At 42.2% G+C, this 13,939-nt stretch overlaps 1 protein-coding gene across 1 annotated transcript in view; it reads left to right on the forward strand.

Annotated features, from left to right (window-relative positions):
• Positions 1–5,721: 5,721 nt before the first annotated feature.
• ERI3 (ERI1 exoribonuclease family member 3) overlaps positions 5,722–13,939 on the forward strand; it is a 259,579-nt gene continuing 251,361 nt past the window's right edge. Inside the window, exon 1 of the mRNA XM_060773363.2 lies at positions 5,722–5,800. The gene's annotated coding sequence lies outside the window, so the exon portion shown is untranslated. The remainder of the gene's footprint in view (positions 5,801–13,939) is intronic.

Raw genomic sequence — 13,939 nt, forward strand, 5'->3', positions numbered from 1 at the left:
TCATGATAGAAGACCAAGCGGGTTCTAGAGAGAACACCTCTCTAGGAATCTCGAGGTCTTTCAGTGCGATTCTATGGTCAGCTTCCGGTGGAATACAGCTAGAGAGTCATGGTGGAAGACTTAGGCTCCTTCTACCCTGTCATATAAAACCCAGTTTATCCGTTTTGAACTGGATTATATGGCAGTGTAGACTCATATAATCCAGTCTTGTCAGTTTCAGCATCTTGGATAGTTCCTTTAAAACTCAGGCTGAAACATGTAAACCACTAGCTTCCACTCTTCTGCAACCACCGGATGTAGCTTTGTTAATGATGGAACCCAATGGCATGTCCTGCTACTTGGATCACAGTCTTGATCCTTTTTAGTTTTGTCATATTCTTTCCAGTTTCTTTAAGGTGGATTTGTGAGGATAATTTTTAAACCAAGGTTCAAACTGTTATTTGCAAACAGACTTTCGGGATAGTCCAAGACAGACCTTTAAGATTCTACTAGCTGTTTCCTTGTATCTATGGGCTGAAGTTAATATTCCCAGCCTTAATGGAATGATGCTGCATAACAAAGCCTTGTTTCCAGTGAGATTACCAGGATAGTAACCTTATATGACCATATAGCTGTTTTCCCCCCATAAAATGATCTATCTTATTGGTGTAATATTTCTGATTGTCTTCTCATATGCAAATGTTGTGCTTTATATGGATTCAGCATCAGTCCTAGGCTAACTTAACACATTAGTAGTTGTGCTGGTACAACTGTACCAGGAGCTCCAATTTTGTTTGCTTTGCATTGAATGTTTGTTGCAGTCCTAAGTTTCAGGGACTCTGCAGATAGGTGGCTTCTTTCAGCTGCAGTCATAGGGCAAGCCACCTGTCAATTATAGTTAGGTTCCCTGGTCCTGCCCCTTTTTGAGTTTTGGAGGGAATAGGAGCCTTTTTGAGTCAGTTCTCACAGAGAAGCCTTTCGCACAGGACATAAAACGAAGAGCTCCTGTAGAAAGCTTCGTCTTCTACAGCTTGGCCGGGGAGATATACAGCCTACAGCTTGGCCGGGGAGAAAAGGCCCCACAGCTTGGCTGTGGATTTTGGAGCCTTACAGCTCCTTTGCTGAGGGACTTCAGCCAGCCATCACAGCAACCTGAATTCCTTCTTTTCCCCTGGAATTCTACAAAGCTCTGCTTGGTAAGGGTCGCTCGTGGAAGCCAGACACAGTTGGTACCGGGTGCAGGGGCTCCACGCCAACAGAGGCAAGTACAGACTGCCCAGATTAGAAGTTAAGGATTTCCCCATTAGTTAGTATACAGTTATGAAGATAGTGTCTGTTCCCAGTGAACAAGATTGCAAGAGCCTATAGACTGTTAAGAAAGCTTTAAAGTACCTGTTTGTTTTTCATCAATAAAGAACTTTGTTGGACTTACTTTAAGCCTCTACAGAACTTTGTTTTGGGGAGGTCCAAGGGCCTTTAATCTGAGGCATACCCGGCATCCTGTTGGGCACACAGAATTTATGTCCTGTCTACAGTCATATGCACAGGCCCAGCGTGCGACAGCACAGTAGTGTTATAAATGGGTCCCTTAGAGCCTTTCTATTACAAATACTTTGGACAACAAGTTTGGTGAAACAGAAGATAACTTTAACACTGGCACAAGTTAGATGCCATATTTTAATAAATCTAAATATTTGATAGCTATTGCAATCTTGAGAATTGATCCACAATGTCTTACTGGGGATGTTGTTGTTCATTCGTTCAGTCGTCTCCGACTCTTCGTGACCTCATGGACCAGCCCACACCAGAGCTCCCTGTCGGCCGTTACCACCCCCAGCTCCCTCAAGGTCAGTCCGGTCACTTCAAGGATGCCATCCATCCATCTTGCCCTTGGTCGGCCCCTCTTCCTTTTGCCTTCCACTTTCCCCAGCAAAGTCTTCTCTAGGCTTTCCTGTCTCCTCATGATGTGGCTAAAGTATTTCAACTTTGTCTCTAGTATCCTTCCCTCCAATGAGCAGTCGGGCTTTATTTCCTGGAGGATGGACTGGTTGGATCTTCTCGCAGTCCAAGGCACTCTCAGAACTTTCCTCCAACACCACAGCTCAAAAGCATCGATCTTCCTTCGCTCAGCCTTCCCTAAGGTCCAGCTCTCACATCCGTAGGTTACTACAGGGAATACCATGGCTTTGACTAGGCGGATCTTTGTTGCCAGTCTGATGTCTCTACTCTTTACTATTTTATCGAGATTGGACATTGCTCTCCTCCCAAGAAGTAAGCGTCTTCTGATTTCCTGGCTACAGTCTGCATCTGCAGTAATCTTTGCACCTAGAAATACAAAGTCTGTCACGGCCTCCACGGTTTCTCCCTCTATTTTCCAGTTGTCAATCATTCTTCTTGCCATAATCTTGGTTTTTTTGACGTTTAGCTGCAACCCGGCTTTTGCGCTTTCTTCTTTCGCCTTGATTAGAAGGCTCCTCAGCTCCTCCTCGCTTACTGGGGATAGTGGCATGAAAACTAAATAGTTCTAAGAAGGGTGAAATGTGTCATGCAACCCCATCTTGTTTATTGTGTGTGTATGTGCCACAGCATTTTCAGAATCACAGCAACGCTTCCAAAAATATGATCCATTTAGGAAAGAAACAAATCTTGATAACTATAAGTAGAAGCCGTGATTTGTGATTATATTTCCATTTCCTCTTAAATTGAAATTCAGGATGATCAACGTAATAACAGTGTATTTTTCTCTTAGTACACAATTGTGGATGTACAGCATATTTTTGTCTCTGTTTAACATTTAATGTGGAACCAGGGACCAATCCCCTGATGCATTTTTCTTCAATCCGTTTAGCTTTAAAAATATGAGAGAAGCTTTGGGTTCAGTGAAACCTATTTAATATGAAACGAACACCCTTGTACATCTCCCGGTTGCTTCTATTCATCTGTAGTTCTTCACAAATTCTCAACCAAATGTACTGCAGCGGATCCATGGTTGGAAGAAGCAACATGAATATAAAAATGTTCATTAGGAATATCAGTATTCTCCTAAATATTTATCCAAGTTGGTTAATTAGTTCCCTTGGAACTGAAGGATTTGGACAGGCACTTTATTAATTTGTTGAAGAGTGCATACTATAATACAAGAATAATAGTTATGGGTATTAAAGATATTGTCACAATATTAGTACTCAGCCAAAGATACTATGCTGGCACAGGGAGTCTTTTTTTTTTTAATAGAAAAAAGATGGTTTACCATTACACCTAATGTTGAAACTCTTTAAAAGCTTAGAATTTCACTTTCCCTAGGACAAAAACTCTGTTTCCTAAATTTTCAGTATTTAGGAATTCTTGATGACAACAAGGGAATTGTTTAAAAGCTGGATGCTGCCATAGCAATATAAACATCTATTTTTTGTGAGCACATGAGCAGACAACTATAGCATGCCCCAGTTAATACTTTGTTATTGTATCCATTTACACTGCCATATAATAGTTAGAAACTGCATTATATGGTCACTGTATTTTTAAAATAATTTTTATTAGTTCTTTTTGCTTGTACAGTGAAAGAGTGGGAACAATATTCTAGATAGAAAAGGTGGGAAAAATTAGAGCGGATATTGTGTGATGGGAAGAGTGAGAGGTGGGTAAGAGGGCTAGGTGGGTAGGGAAGGGAGTTTGGGAAGTATGGGGATGGGTAAGGGGGTAGGAAAGAAGGGGAAGAAAAAGTGTTTGACTCCCGTTCAGTCCGCAGGGAAATAATCAACAGTTTTGATAATTCTTCTTGTTTTTGCATTGCTCTGAGTTCACTCCCATACGTAGCACCTCAAATGTGCATTATATGGTCACTGTAGACCAGGGTTGCCAGGTGTCCCAAATTTTAAGGGACAGCTATGTATTTGAATAAAATTTCCCGCGTCCTGTTACATTATTTCCTAGGATGTCAATTGTCCTCTTTTTCTGTTATACCCTCCTATGTATAAAATGGGAAAGGTATGACTCAAATGCAAAAGGTGGTGGCGGCAGCAGCATATTTGGGGGTCCCTTTAAGAGTGGGAGTCCCCTCGGAGAAGAGACCACAGTGAAATAATAATTGCCTCTCATCCTCCATTCAGATTTCCAAAATTGGACGAAAAGTATCACACGTTTGATCTGTAATTTTTCTACCGTCCTCCTTGGAGTTGGTGGACTGAAAACTGGAGAGCGGGCACCTGTATCTAAGCCCTTAGGGAATTTCAGCAGGTGCTGCTTGTCACACAGGTAGCAAACAAGCAATATATTGGAGCAATTCCTTCTTCTGCACAACCCTTAAAAGGTGCCCTCTTCAGTTGTGATGTCCCTCATGTTGGCAATCCCTCACATCCTGGCCCCCATGAGAAAGGAATAATGTACCTCCCAGGATGGGATATTACTTGTCCTTGGGGAAATGTAGGTGAGTTCCCAACATTAAACACAAAATTGCATAAATTAATTAATACATTAATACTCACAAAGGTGCAATTGCTTTAGGTGTTCTGGTGATAGGAACACCTTATGGGTGCACTGTAGAATTAATGTAGTTTGACCCCACTTTCACTGCCATGACTCAAAGCTATGGAATCCAGCAATTGTACAAGGCCTTTTGCCTCCTCTGCCAAAGAGTGCTGATGCTTCTCCAAACTACAACTCCCATCAATTGATGGCCATCTGTCAGGAGTGCTTTGATTGTGTGTTCCTGCCAGGCAGTAGGAGCTTGGACTGGATGGTGTCCTCCAACCCTAGGATTCAATGGATGGCCATCTGTCAGGAGTGCTTTGATTGTGTGCTCCTGCCAGGCAGAATGAGGTTGGACTGGATGGTCTCCAAACCTAGGATTCAATGGATGGCCATCTGTCAAGAGTGCTTCGATTGTGTGTCCCTGTCTGAAAGAATGTGGTTGGCCCTTGTGGTCTCCTTCAACCCTAGGATTCAGTGGATGGTCATCCGGCAGGAGTACTTTGATTGTGTGCCTGCCTGGAAGAATGAGGTTGGAATGGATGGCCCTTGTAGTCTCCTTCAACCCTAGGATTCAATGGGTGGCTATCTGTCAGGAGTGCTTTGATTGTGTGTCCCTGCCTGGCAGAATGAGGTTAGACTGGACGGCCCTTGTGGTTTCCTCTAACTCCAGGATTCAATAGCCATGACAGTTAAAGTGGTATCAAACTGCACTAAAGCTGGCAGAGTTTAAAACAACTTCTGCATCTACACTGTGTGATTAATGCAGTTTGATGCCACTTTAACTCCAGTGGCTCAGTGCTATGGAATCCTGGGAGTTGTAGTTTAATAGGCTCCTCATCTACCTACAACTGCCCGTATCCCATAGCACTGATTAATAGCAGTCAAAGTGGCACCAAGCTTCATTCATTGTACAGTGGAGGTGCACCTTGAGTAACAAGGAATGTGAAAGTTAAAAAAGTATTAAAGAAAAGTGTTATGCTGGGATTAAAATGAGGAAAGAGGTGGATGGAGATTGAAAGCCATGGTTTCCCTTATTTATTGTTAGCTGAATGCCTTTGTCAGCAATCCATCTGTGAATGTAAGGGAACCTTCTGTCATTCTTCTGCCTCATCTCTTTCTCTCTGTGTGTGTGTGTGTGTGTACGAGAGTGGCTGGAGGCATATCCCCGCCTCTTCAAATGGGGAAAGAAAACTACGCTTCCCACAATGCCACGGGAGCCAGCGGCGCGCGGAGAGATGGCAGTGCGCAGGCGCGCATCCCGGAACGCCCGCCTCCTCGGGCGGCCCCCGGCGCTGTGGTTGGCTGTCAGGCGCGTCGCTCAGAGTGAGTTCGAGGGTCAGAGGGCGCGGAGGTGAGTGGTTGCTGTGGGGACTCGTGGTGCGGAGGGACGGGGTGGCCGGGTCCGCCGTGGGGGGCGGGGGCGCCGGGGGTTGGCGGGGCGGGGGCGGGGCGGGGGCCCCGGGCTCGAGGGCCGCGCCGGCCCGGCCTGCAAGGGCCCCGAGGCCACGGCGGGGGCGCGGCGCTGGAGAAGAGCCCCGGGCGGCCTGGGCTGCGGGCAGGGATGGGCTGCGCGGGGGCGCCGGGCCCCGCCAGCCGGGTCATGGAGCCCCGCGGAGGGGGAGAGGGCTCCGGGAGGCCGGCCTGCCTGCCTGCCGGGAGGCACTCAGGCCTGCTCTGGAAGCTGTAGGCCGGGAATAGGATGGCTGAGGCTTGAGGGAGGGGTCTTGATGCGTTTGCGGCAAGATTTTGTGTGCCACTGAAGGGCTATCATAGAATCCTAGAGTGGGAGGAGACCACGCCACATTCGGCCAGGTGGGGACACAATCAAAACACTCCCGACAGATGGCCATCCCTTGAATCCTAGGGTTGGAGGAGATCATCCAGTCCAACCTCATTCTGCCAGGCAGGGACACACAGTCAAAGCACTCCTAACAGAAGGCCATCCATGGAGTTGGGAGGGACCACGCCATCCAGTCTAACAGCATTCTTCAAGGCGTGAATACCCTCTTTAAGCATTCTTGACAGATGGCCATCCATAGAATCCTCGACTGGGAGGATACCACGAGGGCCATCCAGTCCAACCTCATTCTGCCAAGCAGGGACACACAATCAAAGCACTCTTGACAGATGGCCATCTATTGAATCGTACAGTGAGAGGAGATCATGAGGGCCATCCAGTCCAATCCTATTCTGCCAGGCAGGCACACAAATCAAAGCAGTTTTGACAGATGGCCATCAATTGAATCCTAGAGTGGGAGGAGACCATAAGAGCCATTCAGTCCAACCTCATTCTGTCAGGCAGGGACACACAATCAAATCGCTCTTGACAGATGGCCATCTATTGAATCGTACAGTGAGAGGAGATCATGAGGGCCATCCAGTCCAACCTCATTCTGCCAGGCAGGCACACAAATCAAAGCAGTTTTGACAGATGGCCATCAATTGAATCCTAGAGTGGGAGGAGACCATGAGGGCCATTCACTCCAACCTCATTCTGCCAGGCAGGGACACACAATCAAATCTCTCTTGACAGATGGCCATCTATTGAATTGTACAGTGAGAGGAGATCATGAGGGCCATCCAGTCCAACCCTATTCTGCCAGGCAGGCACACAAATCAAAGCACTTTTGACAGATGGCCACCCATTGAATCCTAGAGTTGGAGGAGATCACGAGGGCCATCCAGTCCAACCCTATTCTGCCAGGCAGGGAAACACTCAAAGCACTCCTTGACAGATTTGCCATCCATTGAATCCCTGAGTTGGAGGAAACCACGAGTGCCATCCAGCCCAACCTTATTCTGCCTGACACGGACACACAACTCTGTCAGGAAGGACATGCAATCAAAGCACTCTTGACAGATGATCATCCATAGAAACCTAGACTTGGAAGAAACCACGAGGGCCATCCAGTCCAACTCCATTATACCGTACAGGAACACCTAACCAAATCGCTCCCAACATTCAGCCTCCAAAGGAGGAGACTGCATAATTCTCTGAGGCAACATATTTCATTGCTGAGCACCTTATACTGTTAGGAGGTTCTTCCCAAGGACTCTTTTCCTGCAATTTGAATCCATTGCTCCATGGCCTAGTCTCCAGAGCAGCAGAAAGCTACCCTATCATCAATGTGACATCATTTGAGATATCCAAACATGTTCCCTCTCAGTCTTCTTTTCTCCAAGCTAAACTTACCCAGCCCCCTAAGCCACTCCTTGTATGACTTGGCTTCCAGATCTTTGACTATTTTGGAATGCTGAGATGCAAGATTGTCCCAACTTCAAAGAGAAGGTTGCAATGGTTAGAAGCAAGACGTTAAGTGTTTTGGTGGGCCAACAAGCCTCTCCAAATCAGGTTGGAGTTAGTGGGTAAGGGAATGTTCCAGGGAAGAAATGACACTTGATCCAGAAATGTACAACTTGTTTGGTGTACACATATTGAGAATCAGACATTTTGAACTCAAGGGTGATGAAAAAATTTCACAGTAGAAACAATGGGAGATGGGTAATTGGCGATGGTCATTAAACTTCATGAATAAAATGGGTATGCAAGAGACAACAAATTTCCATGAGCTACAAGAGTATCATGGAATCCTAGGATGAGGTGAAATGAATCCTGCCCATCTTCGAAGCAGATTTATTTATTTATTTAAAACTTTTATATCCCAATCTTCTCTACCTCCATGGGTGTACAAGAAAGAGCAAGTATCCATGAGCCACAGGCGTTTCATGGAGTCCTAGGGGATGAAGTTAATTCTGCCCATCATTTAGATAGCTGGGAAACAGGTATATAGGTAGAAGTCAAATATTGTGATTGATAGGAGCAGCCATATGTTTGGGGGAAATTTTTGATTCTGGAGAAACACAATTAGGAGACTGTCGTCAGCCATTTAGACTGAATGATTTCCCAGGAGGTCACCCACTGAATTCAAAGAGATCCATTATTTGAATAAACATTGTTAGGAGGATCGCTCTGTCAGTGTTTGGCTTCACAGTGTGTACTGTTGTTTTTTTAAAAAAAAGAAAGAAAAAAATAGAAAGCAGCAACTGTTTTTCCAAATCAAAACTGATCAAGAAATGCAAGTTGACACTGAATTTAACTTGCCAAAGTAGTTATATAGGTACAATAGGTCTTTCATAATATGAACCTCTTTGTTCTTCTACTATTTGTTCTCCTTCTAACTGTTCCCTGACCAGCACTTCAGAGACTTAGAAGGAATTTGATTTGTTAGCAGATAAGTTTTTCAGGAAAACTCCTGAAGTTTATAGAGCTGCAATATTAATAGTGCATCTTGTGATCTGCTTCATACCTGTGTCCTCTTTATGCAAGTCATGGCTCTCACTATTCTAACTTTTAGTGCTAGCATTTCTAGAAAGAAGAGGCAGTGCTTTTTTGTATAATGTGCAGTAATAATTTTGTTCTTCTTCCCCTTTGCTATTTTTTGATTTAAGTTGGTTACTTTTGCAGGGTATTATCATGAATTCATTGGCTTCCAGGCTTTTTTTTGTAGTATGGCTTTTGCATTTGCAAATGTGGACACTCAGTTCATATTTGGATCACAGAATTGTGTTGCTTTGAATTTGAAATAGCCACCTAAAAATAAGATAAAGATAATTGTGACTTTGAAACCAACCACTTTCTCTGGCCATTTATGGTTATAGTGAGTAATTATAGCATACAGTGCCTTTTAAAAAAATAGGCACTTCTTGTGGGAAAAAATATTCTGTGCTGCACAGCAGTTGCCTTACTGATAGTGAAAGATGCTTCATATAATTGTACTTAAGTCATTGTATTTATACTTACGTATTGTCTGTATGTGGCACTTGAACTGCTTCTGTGAGCTGTCCCAAGTCCCCTTGGGGAGATGGTGGGGTACAAATAAAGATTTATTGTTATTGCTGCTGCTGCTGCTGTTGTTATTATTATTACTACTATTATTATTATTGAGAAGTGATATACACTCTGAGCTTAATACCATATGAATTGGCTGTTTTACTCTTATTTAGGGATATTGTTCTAGATACTGGAACTGAATAATAAGCAAGTTCTAGGTCATCACATAATATAACAGCATGATTATGACTTCATCCACATCATTGTGGAAGTTATATTATTACATGTGCCAAAATAAATAAAACATGTAAAAATTAATGTGCAAGTTTATTATATTATCTCCTTGGGTTTATGTTCCATACAGGAGGGGAGAAAGCCATAATTAAAAATTAGTGCTATGAACCTGCCATGTTCTACTTTTGAGATGATAGAAGTGAAAATCGGTTCCTATTGGAAATGAAGGGATTTTATAGTTGCTTCATGTTTGTTTGAGACAATTTTGGCCCAGAATGGAGACCCCCCTCCCTCAAATTTTTCTGTTGAGAATCATATTCTCTTGGGAACCATATAGTGATAAGCGAGGATTGAAGATAATTGTCATTGTATAACTTTGATAAGAGAGGATTGAAAATAAGATGGAGCTGTGGCCCAAGTGAGCAAGAATATGCTCTTCTCTCTATGTCTTTTCTACTCCTCCGTTTTTCTTTTCCTCCCCAGTGTGGCTGTTTTCAACCAGCCACACTCAGAAGGATTTTGAAATTAAACTAAGCACTTGAGCTGAGGCTAAGAGTTGCATATTGACCACCCATTCCTTAGAATGTGTTAATGTGGTTCTTCAGTGCCATTACAAACCAAAACTTTCATTAGTATCAGTAGCTTGATCTTTAACCATTAAGATATCATTTGCTTTCTTCCTCCTAAATCTCTTTTTATGATATTCTGAATGACATTATTGATGGATAGCTAGTGACCAGGATTCCTTTTAGTTTATCTAACCCAGTGATCAGGACAACAACCTTGGATCAGTGAAGTCATTGAAAAATACAGTCAGCTCTTCCCTGTCACATGTTTCTCTTTTGCAGATTTGATTATTTGTAAGTTTATAGCTACTGTTTAACTAGCTCCACCTCATCACCCCAATCTTCCTGCTGCCTCAGCTCACCGCCATTCTTTCTAAAGCAACAACTTGTCACTCCCTTCCACACCTCACCATCTAAGCCTCATCAAGATGTTAAACTCTTTCCTCCATTGCTCTTCTTTCTCCTTCCCATTGAAGCGACACCCATGTTTGAAACTCTTCTCTCCATTGTTCCCCTCTTCATCTTCCCATCAAAATAATACCCTGCTTCCTCTGTTTCTCTTGTACCCACCTCTTTATTTTCCTATCGAAGCAACACCTAGGTTTAAAACTCCTTTCTCCATTACTCCTATTCCCACTGAAGCCTCATCCAGATTTGAAACTTCTTTCTTTGTTCTCTCTTCCCCACACTCCGTTGGCTATCATCCCACCACAAAGTTTCAGCCTGAGTTGAAAGCCCTTCCCTGTTGAATTGCCTTTTCCTCCACTGGCTTCTCGCCATCGGAAAAAGGCCTTTACATTCTGGCTGATATATCACAGAAAGGGAGTGACTGGCCAGGCAAAAGGAATCTCTATGGTGTGGGGAGGTGTTGCTAAAGTTATTAGTGGGGTTTTATTTCCGTGAGAATCCTGTGTCTTTAACCCCTTCAAATGTGGAGGGCTGACTGTAATGCATTACTTCTGTCCATCCTAACCTGTAAAGGCTCTAAATTGTCAAGAAGTAGTTGACAGATTGTGTAGCAAAAATTGTCAGTTTTTCATGTGAGAATTCTGTTTTATCCTGTCTAAAAATGGCAGTTGTGTGTCCTATATTGAAGAGGACTTCTTTGGATCGATTGAATTGAATAATTATTGAATAATTACTACCTGGCTATGAATGTTTAGTGGCAACCCTACTACAAGAACTTCTGAGTAAAATGGATTGTGTATCCATTACAATCTGGCTTCAGGTTTGGGGATACAAATTATTTTGATGGCCCTGTTATATGAATGTCAATATCTCACCTCCTTTCCATTATAAAAATTCAGGTAAAAAGTTCAGCAGAAAGCAATGGGTGAAATAAAGAGCCAAAATTCTTGAATACTGTCACAGAGGGCTAGGGCTTATAAATGAACTTGTTCTTATTTTTCTACTGTGTATAGCAGAAGTTACTTTTTAAAATTATTCAATTACCACTAATTATTTATGGTTAAAAATAGATTATCTTCATAACTCATTACTTTGTAGCATAGGCATTCTATGTTCTGCCTGTTACATTTCCTTTACTTTTGGTTGCATGCGTTGTATGAAGGCGGAATGATGAAGAAATCCTTAAATTTCTCTTTAATATCCCTGAAATTAGTTTGAAAAAAAGCTCTTCTCATTGCTTGCTTTGGGAGGAATATCTTTGATGAAGGAATGGCATACAACTTTTTAAATTCCTTGAAAGTCCTTAACACTACTTTGAAAAAGTAACTAAAAGACTTACCAAAAACACAAAATACCTCATTATTACATTGTATTTGAAATGTAACTTTTATCTGCCCTTGTTATGCCAAAAAGATAGCTAGTCTCTCCCAAAAAATTTGCAGTCAAGTCGTCAGTGTTTTCCCAAAATCTTTTCTTTTGTTGGTTATGTCCAAAGCCACACATATGTATGATGTACTCTATAGAGATCTTATGTTGGAAGTATGGAAGTGGGGCAGTGTTTCTGGAATCGTGTCTGCTCTGATGATCTAAATGTATTCTTTCATATGACCTGTACTGACAGTTGTGACTGGATTATAAAGTCTGCAAATAAACGACTCCGGCCCTGTTTATCTCTCCGAACGTATTCTCCCCTACGAACCATCAAGATTACTAAGATCATCTGGAGAGGCCCTGCTCTCGGTCCCACCAGCCTCGCAAGCGCGGCTGGTGGGGACGAGGGACAGGGCCTTCTCGGTGGTGGCCCCACGACTCTGGAACTCTCTCCCTCTGGAGGCCAGAACCGTCCATCCTAACATTTAGGAAACGGGTGAAGACGTGGCTGTGGAGTCAGGCCTTCGAGGAATGAGACAACACCATAGGACTCCGGATGGAAGTGGATATAGATCCATCTTATTAGGACGACTGACCACTGTAGTTTTATATTTAGTGTTTTTAAAGTTGTTTTGTAATTTGTGATATATGATATTTTAATGAATGTATATGTTTTTATGGCTGTACACCGGGCCGAGTCCCTCGACGAGGTTGAGAAGCTCGGTATACAAAACTGTGAAATAAATAAATAAATAAATATATCTTTGGTAGACATATCCTCCCCTCAGCTCCTTGTGATAATAGACTGCAGAAAGATGTAATCAAAAATCTCAACAATTTATTACTTTATGAATGTATGCCCTTTTTGGTGAAAACAAGCTATTGGAATAATCCAGCTGTCTCATTTATGCCTGTGCATAGGTTTGATTTGTTTTAATTACAGTTGCTTGTAAAATTTAAATATTAGTATTATGCACAAACTCCCATAAAGATAAGATTCATAGGATGCTTTGTCTCTTAAAAAAAGTTGGATGCCTGAATATCCTTCATTTGTTTGATTGTAATTGGAGGCAACGGTTGTATATTTCTCTTGGGACAGGAATAATCTCACGTTTTATTTTGCTATTAGTTACTTAAAGTGTCTTGGCTTCTCCTTCCCCTGCTATTGTTTACCTTTATCTTCCTTTTTCTTTTTTTATGTGCATATGCATGTGTCTGCATGCTCTCTCTCTCTTTCTCACACATATTACTTCATCTTCTTTTCTTCAGACTCATACAGATCTGAATTGTGTGGCAAGTTTCTTGATATATCTTCTTAGTAGACCTTTGGTCCACAGGTTTATGCAACTGTGGATGTAATGCGGTACAACACAGTTATCGTACTGGTTATACTATCTAACTCAAAATAGGATTATCAAAATTTAGACCCATAGCTTGACTTCTGTGCCAGAGACCATGTGGAATGAGATATTAATACATTTGAATTGAGATCTCTATCAAAGAAAGGAACTCCTTTAAATTCCTGTTCAATCCTGTGTTAGAGGGATATTGAAATAAATAATAAGCATGGCTTTTAAAAATAGAACATCATGTCTTTTCTAATAGACTTTTTTGTTTAGGTCATTTTCTATAACTGTACCAGAATGTGGATACATTTCGATTCACCAGGAATGTTTGGACACTCCAGTGAGCTTCAGTCTAAAATGGAACTTTGAAAGCCCAGAGCTTCTTTTCTATAACATTGTTTTGTTTTCCCTTGCTTTTTTCCAGTGGTCTAGAATGCTTATGGTAGTCAGCATGGTGGTTTCTGCATGGTGGTTTCAAATAAGTGCAGAAAGGAAGAATACAGAAAAAGATCAGTTTATCACTATCAAAGATGATTAAAAATTACATAGTGTATTTATATGCCACTTGTTAACGTATGATGAGCCTATGAATTTCATATTGTTTTCGTAGGCATGGAATACTCAGAGGTTGTTTGTCACTGCTTTCTTCTGAAATTTAGTCTACTAACCTGGCATTTTTTTACAGTTGCCCACTGATGTACTAAACAGGGCTAATCCTGCTTAGTTTCCAAGAT

Source organism: Anolis sagrei, chromosome 4, assembly GCF_037176765.1.
Source record: "Anolis sagrei isolate rAnoSag1 chromosome 4, rAnoSag1.mat, whole genome shotgun sequence".
Taxonomy (NCBI): domain Eukaryota; kingdom Metazoa; phylum Chordata; class Lepidosauria; order Squamata; family Dactyloidae; genus Anolis; species Anolis sagrei.